General features: G+C 39.1%; 1 long non-coding RNA gene across 2 annotated transcripts in view; it reads left to right on the top strand.

Moving 5' to 3' along the window:
* Positions 1-2,489: 2,489 nt before the first annotated feature.
* LOC130173804 (uncharacterized) overlaps positions 2,490-11,154 on the top strand; it is a 45,870-nt gene continuing 37,205 nt past the window's right edge. For both annotated transcript variants that reach the window (XR_008828496.1, XR_008828495.1), the window contains exons 1-3: positions 2,490-2,575; positions 3,852-3,918; positions 4,264-4,376. This is a non-coding gene — a long non-coding RNA (uncharacterized LOC130173804). The remainder of the gene's footprint in view (positions 2,576-3,851; positions 3,919-4,263; positions 4,377-11,154) is intronic.

The following is an 11,154-nucleotide window of genomic DNA, read 5'->3' as shown; positions in this document are numbered from 1 at the left end:
TTTCAAATGCAGTTTGACAAAGTAGTCGTGCATAATCAGTGTTGAATGACTTTTTCAAGTTTGAGATTTTAAAAAGGAGACTGAAATCTTCCAAATTTCTCTGCTAAAAAAATACTGTTGGCTCAGCCACCTCCTCCCCCAATTTCTATATAACATACTGTTCAGAAGTAGCAGTAACATTCTTGTGTTTTGGAGTCAGTTTGCACCAATTTTATCTGACACCAGAAGCAGCTCCACTGCCAAAGGTATTATGATGATGCCCAGGATAAAACCATTTCCCATTGTCGACTCACTAAGCAACAAATCTGAACCTAAAATGACCTGAGTATTTTTAATGCTGTCTATTATAATTCTTTTTGTTGTTAGCGGCATTGTTATGAGCATGTTGTGTCATATCCCCCTCTAATGCTCTTATCTCTCAAGACTCAGTAATACAAAGAAATCTTATCATTGACTTTGACCTTTTCTAAATCTTGGCAAAGCTGCATCCCTCTTAAGAGACACGCGCATAAACACGCGCATAAACAGCAGAAAATGCTCTTATGTCTTGGCTGTGAAAACGAGGACTCATAAAAGCGGCTGACAGCCATAGAGGATATAAAATCTCAATGAGGGTTGTTAGTAAGGTGTCTATGTCCTCTTAACCTCAGCGAGTGACTTTTTATGTTAGTTAAACGTTGATTTGAAAGTCTGGCCCTGTGAAGTTTCTTTTTACTTTTTAGAGATTTGCTCAGCAAATACATTTCATGCAAACGTTTACACAAGATAGTTGAAAAAACTACAATGAAGGGGGTAGTTATGGCTCGCTGAACACAGTTACTAAACACAGGATCCAGAAAGCTGTTACAACAATTTTATCTGTTACACTTGAAGATGCTCAGGTGGATGGATGGATGGATGGATGGATGGATGGATGGATGGATGGATGGATGGATGGAGTGATGGATGGATGGATGGATTTTTTCTATACATGAAGAGAGACATCAAAATACATAAAGACAAAATAAGAACAATTACATATGAAATTCAACTTACTTCATTTAGACATCCACTATCTCAGTATTCCATTTGCCTTCAGGGTATTAAACATAGGAATCTAATGCAATTTAATACAAATAAACACTCTAAAGATATGCAACAAAAAAAAAGGCCATGCTTTAATCTATGGTTGTTCTCTTTGTTCTCACGGTAGTTTGGAGGGAAAGGGCTTTGCAGAACAAAAGCGTGGGGTTGTATAACTTCCTGTGTGTGGATAACAAGATGACAGGTGATTTCAGGTAAAGATGAGTATTAAACTTGTGATTCAACAATGGTGGTGAAAATTTTGCTCAGTTAGAGTTGAAAAAAGATTAGTTGGAAATAGTAGATGGATAGTTGGTGAATATAGCCATCAGTGAAAACAACAACCACAGGAATGTGAGTGAAAATGCAGCACAAGTAAAGATAGCAGAAAAATGTATGGGAGTAACAGTAACACTCTCATTTTGTTTTGCCTCACCTGATTGCACATGTAGAAGTTGCAATTAAATTTATCGGCCGTCACCAGCACAGAAGCCACTGGAGCCATGTGCGCCACTTGTTGTTGGGTTTATTTTAAAAGGGACTGTTCTCAGTAATTGGGTGTGATTGCATGCGTGCCTTGGGCTGCTCTTACAGGCAATGTGTTAATGAGCACAGCCTAATGTGAAGAGTTTCTGTTTTTATAAATATGAATGAATTGTGGTGGCTTGTTGAACCTAATGGTCCACACACACACACACACACACACACACACACACACACACACACACACACACACATACATAGATCCACACACACTCCTAATGCAAGTGACCCTGATGTGGTTTGCCTCTGTCACTCTGGGTTTGTTTGTATGAGCAGGAGTTCTTGCCTCAGGGAAACTGGAAGGTAGTTGAGACATGCAGTTGTTGCAAAGCATGAAAGCTGGTGTGTATGGAAGGAAGACTGGATGACCTCTGCTTACTTGAATCACTCTGTTCTGCATGATTAAACTGGTACGTATAGTTAAAGATACCTGCGGAGCAGATACCGCTATCCTCAGTTTACATTTTATGCCTTTGATGAGCACCTGCACTGGACTATTAAGTAGGTGCGGTTGAAAATTCAGTAGCTCTAGCTGGCAGCACTAATACTTTGAGGAAGATTTGTCGGTGGGAGGTATATATTAACTTTGTTCTGGGTCGCATTTATTCAAGATTATAACTATTTACACAACCATGATATGACACCAGCAGTGGAAGAAGAAGAAATCCTTATCTACTTAAGTTAAGTAAGTGAAAAATATTGGTGAAACTGCAAGTAAAAGTTTTGGATTCAAACTTTTACTTAAATAAAGTAAGTAAATGCGTAAGTATTTTCACAGAGTACTCATTCTTTCTTTTGTTTTTTTCTCTCTCATTCTTATTTTGGGCATTTTTGCCTTTATTGTGATAGTCACAGTGAGACAGAGACAGGAAGGTCGAGAGAGAGAGAGGGGATGATATGCAGCAAAGGGCCGCGGGCCGGACTCGAACCCATGGCCGCTGTGGTTAGGACTGAACCTATGTCGTACCAGGTGAGCCACCGAGGCGCCCCCAGGAGTACTCATTCTTAAATATCACTGCATTATTGCTTACACGTATAAGCTGATTTTTTAATGCCCTAGGTGGTCAATGTGAAGTATTTTGAATTACTTTACAGTATATGCTGTTGAGTTGGGTAATTGATAAAAATGCAACATATTATATAGTCTACATATGTTAATAACATGATATAATATGTTTAGAATACAATACACTATATCACATATCTTGTAAATAGTTCATCTGAATCTGCAAATCAACAACTGCTGCTGTGAAATAAGTGGAGGAAAAAGTACACAAATTGTAAGTAAAACGTGAAGTTAATGAATGGATTAGTCAATTAATAGAAAACAAAATTGCATCTATTTTGATAATCAGATAATCTGGTTGCAGTAATTTTTAATGGCATAACAAATTTGCTGGTTCCATCTTTTGAAATGTGAGGATTTGATGCTCTTCTTTTTTCTCATGTGAATATATTTTCCTTTCACACTGATGTTTGAATAAAACAAACAACTTTCACAAATTAATAGACAAAGCGATTAATCCAGAAACTAAGATCAACCAGTGATGAAAATACTTATAGTTTACAGCCCTATTTTGCCTCTAAAATGTAGTGGATTAGAAGTATAATATACAGTAGCATTAAATTAATGAAGTTAACTGACACTGACACTACAGAATCCCAGCTCACATGAACTATCAGTATAATAGTTTTGACTCAACATCTTTTTGACAAAATCTTCATTGCAGAGCTGTTCAATTAGATTACATAATACTGTCAGTTACATTTGTTCATTTATTCAATAGCAACATGCGGGTAATGCTGGAAAAAATAATGTTTCTGCGTTGAGAGTTCATCAGTCTGTGGAGCTGTTGGCTCAAGATAAGGATTTTCAAAGTTTCGAAGCATAGAATTTGCTAAGTTTTATCAAGGTCTCCTATTTGATAGGATGTAGCCTACTATTTGATATTGAAAGGGGCAGATAAAAGATCCAGTACGGATCCAATATGGATCTGGACCTGATGCAATACAGATCTTGCTCAGACTCAAAAAACAGGTCTGCATCGGTATCGGCTAATTGTGCCAAAACACACCGGCCCAGGTGCGTTGTGCGGAACTTGCGCAGATTTTATGATCCGGACATTTCTGAGCCAAATACTTTTTGCTATCCGGGAATGGTCTGTATGGATAGAAATGGATAGAAAGGAAGCGGGCTGTGGTTACAACTGAGTGCAAAACTAACGGTCCTCTCGCTGCTTTCACAGAAGAAATCAGCGGGAGCTAACCCACTGGAGGACGGGAGGCAGTGGATTTAACTTCTACCAGAGAAAAGTAAGTTCCTAGTCAGCATCGTTTTGGCTTTCTCTAATACCCTACATTTAGAAAGTTGGACGGACAAATGTAGCAAATAGGCTATTATCGCTTATTAGCACTAGCAATCGGCAAATGGCGGTATTACTTTAATTAAATGAACCCTCAGCCTTACCCCCCCTAACCGTTAAAGGTCCTTTATGACATAATAGTGACAGTCGTAGAATACTGTTACGTAAGAACGACCTATTCTGTAACATGACTGTACTTCTGCAGTGAAGAAGCATAGCATACTTTCCTTGTAACCAGTTTCTCTAAGTGTGTAACTTTTATATTCCCACCTCTTTCACGTTTTTTGCTCACTAGCTTCCTGGATGCTCTTGCTTCCTGGCTCTCCTGCCGAGCAGAGAAACGGTGGTCTCCGGTAAAGTGGCTCAGAACAACACGGACAGATCAGATCATGCAACAGATGCAAAGATGTGAGTTTCATAACTCAGTGCTGGGTGATATGACCACAAATAAGTTATGAATAATATTGTTTTTTGTCTAGTTTATTAATTATTCACAATTTTAGCTTGGATAATTGCCCTGCCTAAAAGAAACATGACATAGATAGGCTATAAACTGTATAATGTATAGCCTACTTGTTTATTATGGCTCACTGTCAATCTACTAAACAGCTGTGCACAATTCGAAGATAATTTTAATTAGTCTTTATCAGACAACAGTCTAAATTTAAAGTATTGTGACAGAATAACAAAAGAGACACATTTTCATGGCTGTAATTATTATCCAAATGATGTACAATGTGTGTATGTGTATGTACAATTATATAGCACCTTTCACCTGAGAGATGTGCATTACCTCACATTCACACACACATACAAACAGATTTAATTATTTAATTTAATTAATTATTTTTTCTATGATTTGTAAATCAGATTTATTTTTTGGTCATATTGTCCAGCTCAAAACACAGGAACAGAGTGATAGCTGCACAGCAGCTTTAAAAACTGTTATAACTCCTATCTTTTTAAACAGATGTACTGTCGTTAGGGATTCTGGCGCATGCTTAGTTATCGCACAAGATGCAGCACCATAAATTAGGATTAATTAGATAAGAGTGGAGTTGCATTCAATAAATTAGGCTTCTTCAGTTTGTCCAAAGGGAACTTGCCTAAGCACATTATTAGTGACTGGGCACATTAGTCTTTAGCTCTCTGTTAAGATAAGAAACACACCAGAGTGTCCAGCAGTTAGTGAAGTGATGCTAGCAGTACTGTATAGTTATGGCTAGTGTCTGTAAACTCTGACGTCATCTAAATTGACTCTTTATCCTCACTCATGAACCACCTGTTCCCCCCACCATCATGTGTTTGTGCGTATGTGTTTAACTGGCAGATTAGTGCAGTTTGCAGGCCAAAAAATGGCCAAAAACTAAACTGAATTACAAACAAACATGAATCTTAAGATCAGATTCACCATATCTGAAAATTGTTTTGTAAGAATTAATGATTATTAGTTCTTTTTGCTTATAAAGATATTTGTTTGTCCTTTAATTGTGGACATTATTTCCATATTGTTCTGTGCTAATAGAATGTTGTATGGTACAAATAACTCTTTTAGCAACTAGTGGAGAGCTGTGTGGCTTAGCTGAGCCAGGGCAACACAGGGTATTGACCCCATAAACTTTAGGCTCAAGTCAAGTACAGCTTTCAGCAGGAGAGAGTCTTACTATGGGGTTGCCTGCTGTGCTGTTAGCAGCAGAGTGAGCTGGGTCAATCTATCACAGCTCATGTGTGAGCCTAAAAATAGGTAACATGACCCAACCCAGAGCAGCTGGTACTGCACTCAGCTGAGCTTTTTTGTGCAATGTAATTATAAATCTTCCTCTGTGTGAGAATAGTGCTAATTTTAGAAAGGAGGTACTCCAGAAATGTGTGTTGCAGTTGTGATTCCAGTGTAGTCTCTTGTCTTTGAATGTACACGCCTGAGAAACCAGTCCAAATGGACCACAATCTTCTCTACTCTCCTGCTTTTCAGGGTCTTTTGTCAGCATTTTTGTGTGGAAACGGCGACAGAAAGCTTGTTGTTGCTGAACAAGTAGAACTGATTTGATCCTCAAGAGGAGGAATAACTATTTTGTTGTTATTTCTTCCCTGCTTGTTGTTCTCCTCTACAGGCTGCGGTGATAGAGAGGTCTCCCAGTTTTTTAAGTCAGTGCAACAATACAACATTTATGATCTGAAACAAGATTTTGCACTTGTTTGTGTATAGTATCTGCAAACAGTAGGCTATATTCAGAATTTTGGTTTCCTGCTACTTGAGTAAGTGTCTGTCTTGGATTTTTCTCACAGCCTCCGTGTTCCTCTGGGCTATACAAGCAATCAGTCTGAACACTCACACACCTTCTCCTTCTCACTGAGATCTTCAGTTGTTACTGACCAGAAAGATGCATTGACTCATTATCATTCTTTGTTATTTCTTTCCTGTTTCCCATTCCTTTCCCTGTTTTCTCATTTCTCCTCTTCTCATCTCATCTTGTCTTTGTCCTCTTTTGTCCTCTAACTCTCATGGCTCTTCCCTTGCTTTTTTCATGCATCACTAATCACTGATAAAATCCTGCCACATTATATTGCCCTGTTTCTCTCGTGCTCATGTTCTCTTCCTCACTCTTCCTCTCTCTCTCCTATTCTTTTCTACCAATGACTCTGTCTCTCTATTCACCTTTTTCTTTTTCTGTTGTCAACCTCTGTCTCTATCTCTTTAACCTTAGCTTTTGCCTCTTTTTTGGTCTGTTTTCTGTCTTTTCTTCTCTCTCTTTCACTACTGTGTCAACTGTGATAAGTAAGTGCAGTTCTCAGGTGCTTGGAAGGAGAGAGAGGAAGAGAGAAGGGAAAAGTAGTCTTTCTCCATAGTCTCAACTGTGACTGTTTTTCTGAGCTGTAATACCGGTAGACCAGTGGAAGAGTCTGATATCTCACACACACAGTCGGTTAACATCTCTGAGGTCCCTGGGGTGAAAAGTTTTAGAGTCATGCATTAGTAATTAGAAAAATTACCTTGCCTCAGACCCTTAATTTAATGTGTGTGTGGGTGTGCGTGCGTCCGTGCGTGTTTGTGTGTATACCTACCTAGTATGGTTAAGTGATGCTAAACTTCTTTGTACTTTTAGAATTGGCAAGTTTCGAAGTAAATGTGTGGGAGTATTTAAAATGTATAGTTGGCACTGCCCTTGTAGACTGGGCTACAGTACTGTAGAATTACTATTTAGCACACTTTTTTCACATTCCTCTAAAGTGGTAATGGCTTTCAAATTCAGGCAGACTTTCAGACTGAAGAGGACCAATTAGATTGGCTAACGTCTAGGGATTCGTACTTTAATCAGTTTCCTTAATTAGTCATTCGCCAACAAGCTGAAACATTTAACTAAAGATGCATTTCGAATACAGCAGCACTGAAGACATCATGTTTTTATACCTTTCATAATAAAGGTATTTAAAAACAGTATTGTTTAGGAACTATTATCAAAGTCAACAAACTGGTATTAGTACCAGTGTCAAAAAACATCTAACCTTGCCATCATCCATTGTGTGTAATTGTTTAGGTGTAAAGCATAGTGTTATCATCATGTGTCTCTGCTGTGTACTAGCTGCTCTGCTCATCTGCAGACATTATATTTCAGCACCATAGACAGCTCCATGTCTCCAGTCTTGATACAGAGTCAGTTGACAGTTGGTTTTTGTTTCTCACTTCTACTTCAATCATTAGAGAGGCCGATGATGTCACTCCCTCCATTTTTCATATTAACCTGTTAGATCGCCCTCAACAGCACATCCACTGCCAGTGAGTTTGTTGATTTCTGTATTAATATTGTATTTTTTTCACTGCTCACCCCTTCTTTTTTAATCAAAGGTAATGACCCCTCACCCACTTAGATGGCACTCTGTGATGTGGTAACAGCTGGCTGGATGTCATGTTTCTGGCTGACCTTCCAGCCCTCTGTGTTTTTTATGTGTTTGTATGTATGTGTGTGTGTGTGTGTGTATGTGTGTGTGAGAGAAAGAGAGGTAAAAGAGAAATAGCTGATATCTGATCTGGACCTGAAACAGATGGTGTTTGATCCCCTGGTCATATAAACATCATCAATCCAGGTGCTGTGAAATAGACAGGGTCCAAATTTTTGATGTGTGTCAAATGGTCAGGTGCCTGAATGAAATGCTGGAAGATGTTTTGTTTGCTGTGATAATTCCTTCTGTTCATGTTGTCCATTAAGAGGTCCTTTCCTAATGCTCTCACACAAAACTAAAAGTCCCCATAATGTGCAAATCAAGTGCATACTTTCCAAAGTTAGTCTTTTTAGTATGACATTCCTTCTTTGTGTTTGCCCGGGCAGTCTTTCCCTGATGAGCTGGGTTGGAGAGAAAGTAACACGGAGGAGTTTTTGTACTAAAAAGAATGAAACTTTGGAAGATATCCACTTGATCTCACTTACTCAGACTTTTGCTGAGCCTGAAGTCTCATACTAGTGTCTGATAGACTTTGGAATGTATTTTTGCACAGAACGAGGACAGTAGAATTTGTCTCCCATCACTTACACTGAAGTGTCTCTGGGAACAGATCTCCTTGGGGCCAGTATGAATGGGAGGAATGGCTGAAGCAAGCAAAACCTGTTGCAACCTGAGCACCTGACTATTGTTTTAATACAGGCTTGTAAAAGTGTGAACCTCACTCACTGTTAAACTTGACAGTGATTTACGTCTTAAGGACAGTTTGTAAAAACAAAAACAACCTTAATCTTGAGGTATTTTGAAATGTATTAGATGTGACACCATCAAGAGAAGCAGCTTCAGGACCTTTTCTGTTAATATTGAAATTATAGGCATTCAGCAGCATCATAACAATGAGTGTGTTTTCATTATAGAAGGAACACTTGGAAAAAATGTAAAGAGTTGGATAGGGGCAATGTGGAATGAAGGGATTCATTTTGTGTGTGTGTGTGTGTGTGTGTGTGTGTGTGTGTGTGTGTGTGTGTGGTGTGTGTGTGTGTGTGTGTGTGTGTGCGCGTGCGTGTGTGTGTGTGTGAGAGAGAGAGAGAGAGAAAAGGCTTGAAGGTAAAAGATAATTGATGAGACTGAGACTGGAAAACATTTCCCTAGCCAAACAATGGTACAGACTGCAGATACCTGACACTGCAGTTTTATTGTTTGTGCATGTGTGTGTGTGTGGTGTGTGTGTGTGTGTGTGTGTGTGTTGTGTGTGTGTGTGTGTGTGTGTGTGTGTGTGTGTGTGTGTGTGTGTGTGTGTGTGTATGTGTTTCAGTGGCACATGGCTGTAGCGCTCAATGGTGTGTGGAGCCGCTCCAAGAAGATAAAAATATTCAAAGGGACAGTATCTGTTTACTTTATGTATGTATTTAATTTTGGAGTGTTTGTCATTTCTTTTTTCATGATAAGAAATTTTCCATGAAAGCATCCCAGCTTCCCCTTCACCAGCGAATGTGTGGTGGTTAGCTAGATTGGATCTCTTCTCTTTAAAAAGGGAACCTGTGGCTTGTCGTGCAGTGTTGCTTTTGACATCCCATCAATTCCAAATCAGCTGTGAAAGTGAGTTCAGTTACTACTAATCAGTAAAATCTCTTTGAATCTGGTTGATTTTTTTCTTTTTCTTCAAGAGAAGTGGCAGTTGTGCAGCTGTTTTGGGTAATTCCCACCTCTCATCGCTGTGTTCAATATTCATTTTCTGATTGGACTTTAAAATACTAATCACATGGTGTAAATATGTTCAGTGTATGTTCAGTGTATTTCATATGTTACTACTACTGACATGTAAAGATTTGTGCTTTATTTTTTAGAATTGTAATTCTGTCAGCTCACCTGCAGCGTGGGGGCGAAATGTTTCACTTCCTGTAGCACAGGATATCCATCACCTTGTCACGGCGACTCAAAGGTCACCTAGTTGACCAGGTGGGCGGGGTCATTGCTGTCAGTCGGCCTTCTACTGGACAGCTGGACAGTGGTTTGATTGATGTGCAACAGTGGCCCAGTGTTTGCTTCTCCCTGACAGATTGATGTATGGTTTATTTTTTCACAAGGACGCACACAAGACGGATTTGTTTGCAAAATGGGCAGGACTGTGTCGATACTGGAAATGGAGAATATGCTAATACGTTGTTTCACCTGGTATTCTCTGCTGTTGCAGGTGTTTTGATCTAATGTTATTTGAATGTTGGTGAAAATCTATTCTGTCAGAAGTGTTGCCTGCTGCATTACTAGATCTGTATTAGTACTATGTAATTTAATTTACTTCCACAGCTTATCAATTATCCCTTCAATATAATAACCTTAACTGATCAAATTCATTCTGTAAAATGTCCATCGCCGTAGCAACAACACACGCAAACACATAGCTTTAGTTACTACTCTACAGTGGAGGGAATGAGCTGTAGCTCTTCCAATGACAATGAGGGCTATTCTGTTTGATTCTACATCTGTATCATAATTTACTGGTCCAGCCCATCACCAGAGCATTATGCTTAGTAAAATATCAGGCTTATGAAGCAGCTCTTTAAAGTAATTGTTCTCATAAAAGCTGAAAAGAAACAGCTGTTTTTCACATTAGAGCAATGAATGCTTTCCAACATAATTTTGCCGCTGAAGTAGGCAAATGTTTTGCCAGTAATCACTGAACTACAATTTCAAGTATGGTGCGTAGTCTAAAAGAGGAGTGGTGGTTTTTGACAAACACCTCAACTCAAAAGGTCAGTTTTGTAGCTTTTTCTGAGATTTCAACTGCATCTCATGATTTTCAACAGCACTCACAACTGGTCACAGCATTGACTGGGGAGGGGTCCACTTCTAGTACCAAAGAACGTCCTTAAACAGAGACGGGTTACAACTACTAAGGTGGCTGACTTAGATCATCTTATGACTCCTGGTCCAGCTTCATTCTGTGAGGAAGACTGCTGCAGTTGAAAGCTCTGAACAAGTGGACTGTTGAGTGTTGAGGTCCAAAAAGAGCTTCCATGCTTAAACATTGCATCCTGTTGAAAGAATATCTACACATGGAGAGGCGCAGAGAAATGTGAAGGCAAAACCAAATAGTTACTTTTTGCTATCTCTGTTTGAAGTGTGAGTGTAGACAATGACAGCTCCATTATTTCTATCATCCATTAAGGACCAGCTAAGTCATTAGTGCTAGAAATGAGTCCTACGGCACAGAGACAAACACAGCGCTGATCTCATGCCTCAAACAGAA

This window comes from Seriola aureovittata, chromosome 8 (assembly GCF_021018895.1).
Source record: "Seriola aureovittata isolate HTS-2021-v1 ecotype China chromosome 8, ASM2101889v1, whole genome shotgun sequence".
NCBI classification, from domain to species: domain Eukaryota; kingdom Metazoa; phylum Chordata; class Actinopteri; order Carangiformes; family Carangidae; genus Seriola; species Seriola aureovittata.
Note: the sequence above shows the minus strand (reverse complement) of the source record. Positions and strands in the feature narration are given on the sequence as shown.